The sequence below is a fragment of the Manacus vitellinus genome, unplaced genomic scaffold (assembly GCF_001715985.3).
Source record: "Manacus vitellinus isolate BGI_N305 unplaced genomic scaffold, ASM171598v3 scaffold_19_pilon, whole genome shotgun sequence".
Taxonomy (NCBI): domain Eukaryota; kingdom Metazoa; phylum Chordata; class Aves; order Passeriformes; family Pipridae; genus Manacus; species Manacus vitellinus.
The window spans coordinates 6,408,124-6,423,897 of NW_021939395.1; the positions used below are offsets into that span (position 1 = coordinate 6,408,124).

The 15,774-nt window shown below is 38.6% G+C and overlaps 1 long non-coding RNA gene across 3 annotated transcripts in view; it reads right to left on the reverse strand.

The window, feature by feature from the left end:
• LOC108639326 overlaps positions 1-15,349 on the reverse strand; it is a 48,498-nt gene extending 33,149 nt beyond the window's left edge. For 2 of the 3 annotated variants that reach the window (XR_003915720.1, XR_001920385.3), the window contains exons 1-3: positions 14,185-15,349; positions 12,841-12,924; positions 12,558-12,731 (exon numbers count right to left, since the gene is read on the reverse strand). This is a non-coding gene — a long non-coding RNA (uncharacterized LOC108639326). The remainder of the gene's footprint in view (positions 1-12,557; positions 12,732-12,840; positions 12,925-14,184) is intronic. The other variant, XR_001920386.2, reaches the window with a different exon arrangement.
• Between the last annotated feature and the right edge of the window lie 425 nt (positions 15,350-15,774).

The window sequence follows — 15,774 nt, forward strand, 5'->3', positions numbered from 1 at the left end:
ATCTGTTAAGTTTAGTTATTTATAGTGACCTTAGTTTAGTTTACAGTTTAGTTTATTTTAACTGTTCTTTTAACTATTAATATTTACTGTCTACAGGAGATCAGAAAACATTCAGTTGCAGGTTTTGCCCAAATAAAAACTGTCCCAGAAAGCTTACAATGGCATTCTTACACATTGTTAACCTATTTTCACAGTTAAGAACTTTTTTCCACTGTTTTATACAATTATTTATGTCTGGGAGTATATGCATGACTAACACCAAAGTGGGTTCTGTGGACCTTTACCTGGCGTGTTTCTCAGGACTTTATGGCAGTTACCCAGCCAGGGGAGGCCCAGCTGTAGGTAGATAGATTGTTGCACCAGAGCTGTCCTGGTGTTAATGTCCAGGTCTTAGTTAATATAAAAAACATACATTTTTTTTTTTTAGTTTTAAAGAATTTGTGCATTTAGATTCAGGCACTCTTGCAAATTCTGAAACATTTTACAAAGTCACAGAAAGCACCCAGCTTCTGGAGCTCACTGCTGATGTCCTGTGCCCAGAGCTGGCTGCACTCCAGCCCAATGCATTGACTCATGAACTCAGTGCCCTCTGCCATTCTTACAAAAACCTGTGCTTGCATGTGACACACAAGTTTAGGGTTCTCCTAAACAATAGTTTCTAGACTCTTGTTCTTGGTTGTCAGCTCATCACCTGTGAACTCCCTGCAAATATTTAAAAAACAAGCCAGGACAGTTGTGTTCACTCAGCAGTGTCAGCACCTTTCAGTCAGGTAATGCTCACAAGGGGAGTCTCTCTCGTTAATGACACTGCCAAAGGGGCAAACTATTGCCCTTTCTGACAAGCCAGAAGAATGGCTCTGTTAGTGCTTTAAAATTTAGAGAAATATATAAATCTTTGGCACTCTTGCTTGCACAGGCAGGCTGTGGCACCCTTTATCCCCTTCAAATGAAATCCTAAACACATGGAATCACAGACAAATGAAGGCCACTTACAAAAAACTCTTATTTTTTTCTTTTTATAATTCTAAATATCTAAGACTAATATCTCAAATTTTTTTTACAAATTTCATCTTAAGATTTTCATGCATCCATTGTTACATATGCACAAACATTCCAATTTGTACAGACAGATCATAACCAATTATTTTAGCATTTTGTAGATTCAATAGCAAGCCAAAAAACGTACCAACAGCTATGGAAATAAAGTACACTATTTTTTGCATGAGAATTTAGACAAGCAAATTCAGACTTCATATAAACGTCCATGGATGTGAAAACTTTTAGAAGATGCTTGTAAAAATATGGTTCTTATGAGAGATTCAACAGAGCAGGCTGTATTTGGAATCTAATAGTTACAGTCTTTGTCACCTGTTCTTCAGTTTTGAGCAAATTTTTATCTGAGTTTTAGCAAAGCAGCTTTAGATATCACCAGCTTTCAATGCTTTGATATCCTAACCAGTTGGAGCATGTCAAACATCAAGAAATATTTCCTGTAACATTAATCAAGAAATCATTTCACAAATATGACCCTAAGAAAAAGCACACAGTGTCATATTCGTGTGAAGGCACCAAAGTTCAGAGATAAGGCAGGTGACAAACTGACAGAAACACCCAATTTCAAGACACAAAACTTTTAATGTAACACAAACATGAATTGCAAAACCTTTCCTGCCTCTATTAAGTGATCTTACTTTCCGTGAAGCCGCTCTAGATTTATTATGCTGCTAAGAACAGGATCAGTCTCATAGGAAGGGGAATGAAGTTACTCATACTATAAGTAACTTTTTCACAATGAAAGCACAACTTTGCCTCCCTTTTTGCTCTTAAAACTGTAAGATAGATTTCTTTTTCCAAAGCTTGCAGCAGGAAAACTAACATGCAGAAGCACGACTCCACCCTAGCCTCCCATTTTAGGCTGCACCCTCTCCCAAAATAGCAGTGCTTGTGCCACACAGCAGTTCACTCCAGCAGCTCTAGTGGAGGACTGTAGACACAAGAAGGAGAGTATTTTAATAACTGTGTCAATAGCAGCAATATAAATTTATATTTACAGTTGGATAAAAAAACTCAAGCGTGTTTACCTAAGAAATGTAATAGTTGTTTACAAGAAGTTTGAGAATGAATACAATTAAACATGCACTTTAGCTTTGCCCATGCAAATGTGAGCAGCCTTCAGCAGTTGTCTTTGTTTTCTGTACTTATTCATTACTCCAACACATAATTATATTAAAAATATCCCAGTGACATGATGTTTTTTCAGAATATTAGTTGGTATTCGTTTGAAGACTTATCTCTGTCAGCTCTCCCATGAAATAAAGAAACAAAATTTTCTTCGAATGAACCCCACCCAGTCAAAGTAACACTTCTTTTACTATATAGCAAGTTCTTTCACTCCAAAAATTTGGAAACACATCAAAACCTCTCTAAAAATATCTTGTTTCTTTTTCCAAACGAGAGGCAAAGATAATTTAAGTGATTTAAGTGTGACTATAATCCAACAACCCATTATCAACATTATATTACAAGATCTTTCCAGAAAGCACCGAAGCCGCCAGGAAATGATCCCTAATTGCTAATATATTTGTAATACTATTCCCAAGAGATATTATGAAACACTGTTCTGTTTTTTTAAATCTTCAGATTTATCATCAATAATAACGTTAACTTCATTAATGACATTTAAATCTTATTGCCACAAACAGGTAAACTAGTTTGCAGATCTTGTAACTGCCCATCATAGTTTCTTTTGGCTCCTAATCTAAAAAGAAGTGCAATTTCCAGAGACAGGGGCTTTGCTGGATCACAGACATTGTGAGTCTTTTATAATTAAAAAATGAAATTCCTCTGAGGTCAGTGCTTTTCAGACCCAGAAACACCGGGATGGCAGAATGTCTCTTGCATCTGATAATGAGGTATTTGCCCTGGCAACCACTGAAAAAGTGTTTTCAAGACAGAGAAATGTGTTGAAACGGTGGAGGATGTGTTTCTTAACTGAGCAGGAACATGAGATTTCTGGATGAAGATAAAAGGTTTTTTACTTAATCAAGAGCAGCAAAATAAACAGGAATAGAGGAAAAAGTTTTGTACTGAAAACTGCCATGCATTTTCTAGTTTCCCAAGTTTCAGACATTTACTTTTCCTTTTCAGCAATCCAAATGTTATGTGAAGTTATTTATGTCCCAAATTAATCTCTGTCTTTTTTTGTGTGAAAGATTAGGTTGATAGCTACATCAATGACAGAGTGACCCATCAACAGAAAATAAATCCCCTGGATTTCAAAGACGCTTTGAAAAAACAAGAAAAATCAAATTCAATCTAATAAAAATAATAATAATTTTGGGACTATAATGTAGTTCTGAAAATGTGTATCAACAAAGGTGAATTTTACATCACATCCTAATTGTCAGACTTGGAGGAAATTTTAATCCAGAAAGAATGTAATTTCAAAATTACAGTGACTATACTGTCCTTGTAAAGGTCTGTCTTCCTTGCATTACTATTAACTAATGGACAAACAGACTTTAAACAATTTTTTGATTGACTCTGTGCAAATGCCATCAAATTTTTGTCAGTCCTGCCATTAATAGACTTTGTCCTTTTATCTTTATCTTCCCATCTCAGTTTTCTACAATTCCTAATTTTCAGCTCATTTGAAGTATAATTTCTGGGGTTTATATTTGTACTGTATATATGATACAATGAACATTTACTTAATTCTTTTCATTTATTTTTTTTTAACAATTAAAAAATCTGTGAGCAACAAAGAAATCAGGCGGGGAAACTGTAATGATGACCATATTCTCTTACTGACTTATGCTGAAAAAAAAAAGAAAAGGTATCAAGCAATAACTCAAGTATATTTATATTACTTTAATACCATATCCTATTGTCAAACTTTGCATGTTGTTATGGAAATAATTCAAGACAAAAAGCTTGAAGCTAAATGTAATGCCACAGGCCATGGATCCAAATTTAAGCCTAACCACCGAATGACTCTGGGATCCAGCTCCAGCAGCAGAATGTTCCCTTCCCTCCCGAGCAGGCGGGACTGCAGGACTGACTCAGTGATAACGATCAAAGCCATCCAACCACGGACATCCTTTCTCGTAATGTGAATTTTTCTTACACATCGTCCTTTCAAGTACAGGCGAGGCCCAACTCTGCTTAATTTCTGAGATATTACATGATCCTTCTTCAAGAACAAAAGCATTTAAACTCACATCCTTTCTTAACGTTAAAGTGATTAACATGTTACCTCTTGCTAATTTTGTGACTCAAAGAACAAGATATTCAGCATTGCTCATTTCTGGAATTTTGTTAGATTTATGTACTTTTTCCACTAGTGCAGCAATTGCAACCTGTATGAAATGAGACACTAAATGAGACACCATTTCTATAAAAATCTTTTTCAATACCTATATATATATATTAATTACAGAGATGTAGTAGTATATGTGTAAGAAACCAAATTATTACCTCAAGCCCTATAATATACTCAGTGCTACCACTGATAATCTAATGACTAAATCTATTAATTTAGATATCCATAATTTATGTTTATAAGTTGTATATTAAGGTTTTTTTTCTGTTCCAGATTCTTGCTCCCTAGTGAAGATGCCCTGTGCATGGATATTGGGCATTCCTAATCAGACACACTGGCAGACCTGAACATGGTACACTGAGCTAAACCAACTTTGGAAAAAACAGTGCCCAGGATAACCAACACCTGGGCTGCTCAGTGTGGGGAAACACCATGGTCACACACCTGGGCAGTTCTGGGATGACACTGAGGGTTTCTTAGCTCTGTGACAGCACAGAATTAATGTTTCTGAGTCAGAGCCAGACCGTGGCTATCAGGGATCAAAACTTCAGTCTGTCTGAACAGACATATTCAGACATTCTAGTACTGATTTCAAAATGGTTATAACATATTTTATAATCTTGAAATAAAAATACAAAGCCAAACACTACTCTTACACAAGAACAAATCAGGAGTAATTAATTATTTCCATATTTAATTTGCAGATTGTTGACTTCAGCTCTGCTTCTCCAGATTTCACCATTGAAAGAAATATCTGCTCCTGTAACCTGGAGGTGGCAGAAGCAACCACTCATCCATTTCAGAAGAGATTCTGGCTCAACTTGTACTAATATTTACCCATAAGATAGCAGCATAAAGATAGAGAACCATAAATTTTTAACACAAGGAGAATTGCTGAATAATGCAGGATTAATGTAACTGTTTAGTTTAGTTATCTATTTGATCTTAGAACATGAAGGACTAACTAAAGGTGGATAGAATATATTAAGAATAGCCAACTATTAAAGATTTCCCTTACCTCTGCCCTACACATTCTAATGCCACCAATTCCAGTTTTATTCTTTCAGTTCTAATCTTTCTACAAGACAAATGATTGCTTCCACCCTCTCTCTGTGGCATTCTTAATGGGTAAGAAAATATTTTTGCCTTCCTTCTTTCATTCTTTCCTCATTTCCCCTTAACTTCTCAGATTCCACTTTGATAGTCTTCTAAAGATTTTAAACTACCCTGCATATCAGTGACACTTCGCTGTTAAATAGGGTTAACAAGGTCACTTTGACAGGGAGAAGTAATGTTTGTTTTGAAACCCAGTGCTCTGTTTAAATCTGTTTATTTCTGCACTAAGTCGAGGCACTTTGAGCTGTCAGGATGACTCAGAGCAAAGTTGCAAAGCCTCAGTTCTACAAAGAGATTAGTCACTTTGTTTTCTTGCACTGAGCTGCTCTGAGTCAGCTACAAATTGTTGCACATAGACTACCTGGGTACATCTTTAAATGGTGCAGGTAACTCCAGTGCAAAGTTCTGAAAGAAAAGCAGTCTCTGTATCTCTAAGTAAATAATTGACTAGGCCTACCTTCTCCAATATAGAACTGAGATGGAGAATTGAAGAAATTAGAACTGTATTGATTTACAATTTTTCCCTTAGTCAAGGAGAAACTTCAGGCTTAGCAGTCAGAGTTTAATAAACTCTAAGTATACTAAACAATCGGTTGAGCTCTGCTCTTAATTCATCACCTATGTCAGGGATTAAAGATTTAGATATCAAAAGGTTTAGTTTACTTTATTTTTTTTTCTAAATCTATACATGTAGACCATAAACTCAATAAATCCACTAACTCAAATTATCTCCCTAGACAGCAATACTATCCTGAGGCTTTTTGTAGAAAAAACCACGAGAAACACCACAGAAGAAACTGTAACATTTCTCTGAACCACTCAGCTGTATTAATGCTTTCACATGGCTCCACAGGCAAGAATGTAAAACTGATGTGAAGACTAAGAGAACTTTGGAGGAGCAGGATGACCCAATCCACCTGTGAGTTAGGAAAAATTAGAGTTACTTTAAGGACATTTTGAGTTATTTCCACCTGTGTGAGGCATATATTTGTCCCCCTCTCCTAACAGGTATGTTAGTTACCTTTCCATAGGCAGGATTTTTAAATCTTCTGAACACTATTCCTTTATAAACTGTCTGGAGATGAGAAATACATTGATATGAAAGAGAGTGATATAAATGCATACCTTGTACATTTTATCTTCAGGAGTTTTAGGATAGTTTTGGAGAAGTTTTTATTCAAAAAAATGAAATGGTACTTTATCACAAAATATATCAAATGCCTTTCTGAAAAAAAGAGAGGCAAGCCTGTTCTAATCTAGCATGAAATATAATTTAGAGAGTCCTTGTATTATTATTATTTATTTCTTATGTTGTAGTGATTATGCTAAGTGGTTATGCTAACTATGCTAAATACTAAGGTCATTATGCTGCATATTGTACAAATACACAGAAATAACACTGAACTGCCAACAGTACTAAGTAACAGAACGTTCTATTACTGAAAAGCACAGTAGTAAGGGAAGTCCTGGAAGGCATTAAATGATTGATTCTGTCCTGATACAACATATTTACATACTTTTCTCTCCCCTGCTCTCACTCTCATCAAGCCACAGGTACAGGGGAAAATTATCTTATTCTCCCATATGCATCAGTACCAAGAAGCATTGAGTTAATCTATACTCATGTATTAAAAGTAAGTACAATATTAAAAAATTAATATAAACAATGCCACAACTACCTAAAAAGGCACTATAGAAAAAACTTCTCTTCCCAAAGCTCCATGAAACTGTGAATTATCCCATGGAAGTAAACTAACCCTTGTTCACCAGCCCCATTCTATGCCAGTCACAGAGACAGCCGAGATCAGGTTTATCAGTTTTACTTTCTTCACTATAAGGGTGCATCTTGCAAAATGATCGTTGGCTTCCAAAAAACACTGGCATATCATAATTCTTATAATTATGATAACTCTATTCTTAATTTTTTGTAAAAGTAGTGGAAAGTAAAGTTTGCTGAGCATAAAAAAATAACAAGAAAAATAGAACAACTGAGCATCAGGAGGTGGAGCAAACACTCAGCAACAATCTCCTGTCATTTCAATGTATTGCAACATGATTTTTCTCCTGGCTTTACTATAAATTACTTTCTTTTGTAAAAAGTTTTAGTTGTTGTGAAAACTACTTGTGAATCTGTGAAAGCTCTTTCTGAAAAACAAACGTAGGAGTAAGGATCATACAGAATGGAATTTCAAGCTACATACTTAAAATTAGATTGCACAACCTATATCTGTGTTGGTGAGCAGCTACTTACCCAAGCTGTCCTACAGGCTAAACTGAGCAAATTGATATTTCCTCATGCATTTCCTCCTGCATTGATAGGAGTATAATTTGTTCATTAAGTAAATGGTTTAGGTAAAATTTTCTGAAAATTTCACTGTAAAAGTTTAGATGTCTAACACTGAAACAACAAACAACCTATTTCAACATACACTATCCTATCTACTACAGATTCTTCTTCTTCATAAACCAGGAAAGAAAATAAATACTGTTCACTGCCAAGCTTCACACAGAATTACTGTTGCTACCAAATTAGGAATTCTAAATGCCTGATTCCTAATTGGCTACCAGAATCATTAACCTCTTTAGACATCAAGAACAATGAACCTTTGCATTGCTAGCAGATCTAATGCTAACAAATGACTACTTTAATCTCAGTTTTGTTTACAGGTAAATCACTGTTCATCAGCAAAATCTGCTGCCTGAATCTGTTAAAAGTCATTGCAGAGATTAATTAGCTGATTGGTTGATAATTTGATTATGCTATTTCTAAACTTAACAGAGGAAAAGTTTATTTTTGTTGGCTTGCATGTGAGTGCAACTCATCTGCTTGAAAAAAATGCATAAGAACTCAGATGTGTTTAATTATATTCTACTTGGTGATTATTGCTAAGTCTGCCTGGAATCAAACTTGAATGGCCCTTTGCAAGCCATGTACGTGTTGCTGGTGTCTTCTCTCACTGCAACAGATTTGCTTCCTATAGGATGAAAAGTGAGTGCCCGAGGAACAAACATTAGTTTCAGAGCTGAAAAGTGAATACAATGTCCCACCTACCTACATATGAGCAGAGAAACACTTAAAAATCCAGGCATCTGACAGTCACAGGGTTCTGTATGGAAGTAGTAAGGCATTCCTGCATTCTACTGTGTCATCACATTGCCCTTCCTGAAGGCTGTACTAAGGGCCCTAAATTAATGAGCAAACCTCGAAGAGACATTATTTCCTTCCATGAGCAAGTGGAGAAGTTGTGGGAATTGGGGTCGGAAGTAAACATAATCGTCATTCTGCTCCCTTCTGTGTCGGCACAGGGAGCTGGCTGGACATGAGGGAGGGAACGTACTCCATCTGGCAGGGGCTGATGGCACACTCCCCGCTTGTGCAATGTTACAGCTCAGGGGAAATATGATTCAGAGCCTGCCTCTGAGTCACGACTGCTCCCTGAGCTCCTCTGAACGGGCATGGCCACGTTTTGTCCCATCCTGGAAGCACAGCACAGATCCAGCTCACCCTGAGCTCTGAGGTGTGTCAGCAAGCGCTGACTTTGTGAGGGGCACCAAAGCACTGGGCACTGCTTCCCTCTGCAATAATTAAACCAGACTAATATATATTAACGAAAAGGCAACCCCTCACTGCTAGTGACTTTAAACACTTGGTGTTGTCCAAGACGCCTGTGTCGTCCTGCCACACATTTAAGATAATTCCTTACAGACCGATAAGATATATCCACCGCATGTTTGGGAAGGCGAGACGCTGATTCCCTGGAGCTCACGGCATTCCCGCAGCCCAGGGCAGTCCCTGGAGCTCACGGCATTCCCATAGCCCGGGGCAGTCCCTGGAGCTCACTGGAGCGCGCCGTCCGTCCGTCCCCCCGAGTCCCGGGGCGCTCCCAGCGGGGCCGGCACAAAGCCACGTCCTCTGCACTCGCCAGAACGGAGGTGGCAACTCCGGACAGAGCTGCCCTAGGGCCACGCCGCCGCCCAGGTGCCAGAGCCTGTCCCTGGGAGCGGGTGGCAATTCCCTGTTTCTAGTAAGGGATCCCAGATGCTGGACTTCCTTACCTTCCAGCTGCTGACTGTCATCCCATTGTGCCAGCATTGGAGAAGCCAGGCAGCGAGCTGTTCACGTGGCTGGCAGTTGTAATCTTTCCGCACGTCTCAAAGCTCTGAAGAAGTCAGGGATCAGGTAGTCTCTACTTTCTGTCTGATTCCTCTCACTCCTTTCTCCCCCTTCTTTGCTGAAGGACTGGCTTCTTGATCAAATGTTTCCTCTTTTTCCTTCTCCCTTCACTGATTTTGGTCTGCATAGTTGTTTCACACACATAATCCTTGAAATCCAGCAGTAACCCAAGATATTAATCAAAGCTTCTACATTTCTAGATGACCTCAGAAAAACAACACTGACAGTCCTGTTTCTTGAGATACTCAACCCACATAACAGTTCATGTTATAATCCAGTCGACAAACTGAATGTTTATGCTACTCTGATTGGGAATATTTCAGAGCAAAGGTTTCAGCTTGTCCACAGCAAAGCATTTTTAAAAGGATCACAGAAAAGGCACAACAAAAATTTGATTTATCTTGTTTACTCCTTATTTCTCCCTTTGAGGCTACCTGCTAGCCTGAAATGTTCCCTCACTATTTATCTTCCTCCTCAAGCATGTGAAACACAAGAAGACACAATGCTGAGAACACAAAGTCCATACTACTTGGATTCCCAGGGTTTTACTTTATACTGACTTTAACTTGGTCCCATGGACTGTTTATTAGCACGTGGGGTGCACTATGGCTACGCCTGCATCAGCAAGAAATGCAGAACAGTGGAGCAAATCTGGAGGGCAAAGAGTTGGTGCTGAAAACTGAATGTTCACTCTATATGCATTTCAAAATTTACCTAAGAGGAGTTTTAGGCTAGTTCAATGAACAGATAACCCACCATCACGCTTGTGTACCACAGCTTTTGGTCTAATTTCATCTGAAGGGAATTCAGTTTGTGCTCTCCAAGATTGCTACAGGTTACAAACCAAAGTGGGTGAGTAGGGACAAGTGAAAATTAATTTCAAAAGTTAACTTCTAATTCAAATGAAAACATTTGACATGTAGACATGTCATGACTGTACTCCTGGAATGAATCTTTCGGTTTTGATTCATCAAACTTGTGCACAAAGCTGAAAGTACTCACTTATGAACTGTCTAGAGGGCACTTACTTTAACTTCCGCTATTAATTTTTTAAAGTCAAAGAATTACAGACATGCTGGCTAATCCATACATAACACCTTTTGATATATTTGATGTACTGCAAAGAAGGTAATAAGAAAGGTTTATTTGCACATAGCTTGGGAAAAAATGCTTTTCCTTTATGGAAACAGTCTTGTCTGCTCATTACCATGAATAGTTGAAAACTGATACTAATTATACCACTTTTTATTTCCTGTTATATAAGTGAGTGTCTTTAATTTCTGTTCCACTCTGCCATTCTCCAAAGACAATCTGTGAAATTAGTGAATAAGAGTCTGGTTGCTTTAGTAGTTTCCCTGTCTTAATGACCTGGACATAAAGCCAAAAACTGTGTATCGCAAAAGAAACATTAATGTTTCTTTCACTAGCACAGTTGCATAATACATCATGTAATCCCAAAGCTATATATCCCAAACAGCAACTATCCATTAATAGGAGAACAAACAGGCAGAATAATCTTACTATTCATTCATGATCCAGTGAGAAAACGTTGTGCAAATGTGAGTGCATGCCTTTGAAAAACAGCATTCTGTGGTTCTTTTCACTGCGTGGTGACACCATCCCCAATGACACAAAACAGTAAAGAAACCAAGTGTCTGAGTATTTTCTGTAGACAATTATGTGATAGGATTAGATAGATGGTGAAAGGAGTAAAATGGAACAAGTAAACAACCAGATCCTCATTATCAGAGAGGTGCTGAGCACCCACAGCTCCCTCTAAATTAAACTGGGAACTCTTTAATATGTCTGCCTTTAATCTTTGTGCCTGAAAATCTTAAATTCAAATCTATACATTTTCATAAGTGAACATCACCATAATTGCTGTGAAGATTCTGGTATCTTATTTCGACACAGCAAGGAAGGCCTGGATGAGAAATAAGAGCCCATGTAGCTTCTGCCTGGAAATGCTCATGTAGGGGACTCTTGGCACACAGTGGATTCTACACAGCTCTAGGATTGAAGGAAGCCCTCAGGCTGGCTTTGCAATGATTTTTATATAACCCTTGATACCAAAACGCATGAAGTTCTTAGTCATTAACAGATTTTCTCTCTAAAAACATTCTTTTGAGAAAGGGAGGAATTACTATTTCCATTTAATGACTAAGGGATCGAAACAAGATAGATGAAGAGATTTGCCCAAGGATGTAAGGCAGACCTGCTGCAAACTGAAGCAACAGCTTAAAATTCCTCATCTGAGCCTTAAACAGAAGGTATTACTGTCCTCTGGATCTTGGCTAAGAAATGTCATAATAATTTCATTTTCCTATTCCACTGACATACAATGGATGGGGAAGTTTCCTTTTTTGCAGAATAACCTGGGATAACTGGTTAATTTAAAACCACTATTCTATTTGACTTTGTGAGCTACCTTTGCCTCTTGTAAAAACCACATATGACCACACTGTGAGAGCAAGACTGCAAAGAAGTTAATGAGAGCAGGTTACTTTGGAGATGTAAAGAGACTTCTAGGAGAAGAGTTTGGGCCATAAATATACAGTATGAAGAATTACATTAATTTATTTTGCATAAACATTTAGAAATACATGATTAGTGAAAATGTAACACATACAATTAAAAACTATGAACCTTACCTTGCACTCAACATTCTTTGGTTGCTAAATACTTCTGAGCTATTTTTATTCTGAATTTTTACAAAGTTAATTTCTCTTAGTAATATGGAGTTCCTTCTCTTTTATGAACATGTCACAAGTAAGACTGAGTTAGGATTGTATTTTGCTACTCAATAAAACTGATTTGTTTTCTGTCATTTATTGGGTAATTACTCCCATAGGTGCAACTGAGGATGGGCATAATATAGGCTGTTGTAACTAGGAGAAATAAGTAATAAATCATGGGATATCACATCCCAAACTTCTTATATCTTACCTGAGTTAATAATATCACTCTTTGTGGAATTTCACAGACACTTACAGGAACCTACTCCTTGTCCCTCAGTCCTTCAGCAGCAGATGACATATTTGTCCCTCCATTTGGCTCAACAATACAACTACCAATCGCTTAATTGCTTTATATTACAGACATTGTAGCCGCTTGTGGAAACTGTAATGAAAGAAATGGTTTCAAATTTCTGGCCTCTTACAGTGCCTGCCTCATGCAGACACTTGGTAGGGTAGAAAGAGCAAATACATGAAACACAAAGCAAACATACCTCCAGCTCCAAGAACTACAGGTTCTTCAAGTCTGGTGAAGATCAAGAGACATGAAGAGGGGACTTGATTTCCCTGTACAGTTGCTGAAAGACAGTGCACTAACAGTCAAAGGAGGCATTTCAGACTTGGGCTATGTGGGGTTCTGTAAGTAAAACTGAAGAATATAAAGCTGATAATATATAATAGCAGGGCACTGACTTTACATAGTGAATTCTGGCTATGTGCCAGACCAGTGGCCAGAGAAATGGTGACATAGAAGCATACCAAAGTTTGTGAAAGTTACAATCATTTGTGAGGAAAAAGATAGTAAAATTAGATGCTATTCCATACCTAGACAATTATTTCAGTAATGGAAGGAAATAATACATGAGTTACAAAAATAAAAAATCACTACTTCAGAAAATCAGTAACTTTGACTCAATAACTGCACCAAAGACTCTAAACAATATTTATTTGGAAAGAAAACAAATTAGCTATTCTTCCTGTAATGAAAGTTGAGAAGGAGTATGCAAATTATAGACTAGCTTGCAGTTTCGGGAACTATTTTTTAATAGTCACATAGAAAAACATGAACAATTTAAGTTTTCAGGAAGTCTAAGCACTCCTTTCAAGCCAGGGAGTGCCCACTGGAAAAATCTGTTTCTATCAGCTCTGTCTTCACAGCTCCCCATGGGTCTGATCATGCACATCCACCACCCCAAAACTCTGCATGACTGAATTATGCATGTGTTGCTTTCTCAACTCCACAGCAAAAACATTGCAAGTGCAATGCAAGAGCAAAGGACTTTAAAAGAGACCAGAAAACAGTGATACATTTCTTCCGGCAGACACAGCTTATTCATAGTTACTGTCAAGCAAGCCCAGAGGATGATGACTAAAAAAAAAACATAAACAAAAAAGAGAACCCAAGCCCTTTCTTTCAAATGGTTTCCTTTCTTCCTCCCACATGTATCCTTCAGCAACCAGCCAGAATAAGCATGCAATGAACACAGTTCACCTTGCTCTATACATTAAAACCACTTTAAATTTTCATGTAAAAGTATAGAAGGAAACCTAAACAACATATGGAAATGCAGAAGCAGTCTCAGCCTCACCCAACTGACGGACCAGGTAGAAAAGAAAAAAAAATAAAAGGAACACATCTTTAAAAAACAGTTTAATTCTACCAGGGGCTACCAACAATATAATGCAATATAATTGTAGAGCTAATGCATGACAACATTGCATGACAGAATCAATGTTAGTGGGGAGTTTAGTTGTGTATTTTTGTACCAACATGTCTTTAAAAACTAAATTTAATCTCAGTTTCCTAGAGTTTATAAACTTGTTTTGGAAATACTTACATTTCCGCAGTTGCAACTTATTCATTGTATTGCCATAACACTTTGGAGCTCTAATCACGGACAGGAACACACCATGTTAGATGCTGTAAAAACACAAAACAAAAAGAGTGCAGTTTAAACACATGGTGAGCAGGCAGTGAACAGATAGAGAAGTATGAAAAAATAATGAGGCATTAACAATCAATACAGCAAGCACAAGACTCGGCATGCCAGCTTCCAAATTGAGTTACTGGAGACTCCAAAAAATATCCTTTCCCATACCTGAGAGTCAGAATGAAAGAAAACATAGAGCTATTTATCCAAAAACAAAACAAGCGGGTGGTGTAAGTTGGTGTCAGGAATTGTTGAGAGTTGTCATCTCATAATGAATCATAGGTGAGGTAGCCAAAGAATGACCTTGAAAGCAAATCAAGAAAGTAAAGAGACGTGTGGTCAAAATTACTGGCTTGAGAAATGATCTTTGCAGTTGTGTTACGGGAAAAGGATTATTTTTACACTTGACATGACTGGTACACACAAACTCCTAACTCAAATGAAACGTACCTTTGGCAGGGTTATTAAGAGTGAGAAGGCACCAGGGACAGCATCAGCTGCCAACACCCTGCCCTGCCCTGTGGATTAAGTGCCCCACACAGCACGGGAACACGGCGTGGGTTCGGGGCGGTCATGAACTTGGACATTGTTCTCTGTGAGGACATCAGTGAGCTGGCAAGGGCAGGAATTAATTATGAGAGGAAGAAAGTGCTGGGGAGGTGGGCAAAGGGCTGGAAGTGTCTCCTGCCTTTGGAGTGGTGGGACAGCCACACACATGGTCTTAAGCTTTGCCAGGGGAGGTTTAGGCTGGATATTAGGAAGAAATTTTTTACAGAGAGAGTAATCAGACATTGGAATGGGCTGCCCGGGGAGGTGGTGAATTCACCGTCCCTGGAGGTTTTTAAGATGAGCCTGGATGTGGCATGCAGTGCCATAGTCTAGTAAGCGTGGTGGTGGTGGACCAAGGGTTGGACTTTATCGTGAAGGTCTTTCCCAACCCAGCTGATTCTGTGATTCTATGTGATAATGCCAGGTGCTGTATTTTAGCAATACAATTAAATTTAGATGGAGCACAGAAATTTTTATGGCACACAAGTGCCCACTGACTGGGAAACAGAAGGATTTTGCTCCTCGCTCACCATATTTTGATCTCATCATCATCGTCATCATATTTTGATCTAAAATCCAGGGATTGTGTCAGTGGCCTGCTCGGATCCCAAACGTGGAGGATCACACAGCAGCGACGGGAGCAACACGGGTTGCTTGCTGTGCCCAACCCAACTGCGACTGGTAGCGGGCAACCCTGAACCCGTGACAGCTCTGCAGTGACACAGCAGTGTATCTAAAAAATAAACAACCCACTGCACGTCAACAACACCGCCAGCGCAGGCGGGAGGGTGTGTGCGTGCCGTGAGGCCGCTGTGGGAGCTGTGAGCGTGCTCAGAGGAGCTGTGGGGGCTGTGAGGCGGCTGTGGGGGCCGTGAGAGCTGTGAGGGTCGTGAGGGCTGTGAGGAGCTGCGGGACCCCCGAGTGGGGATCCCCGGGCCGGACATGGCG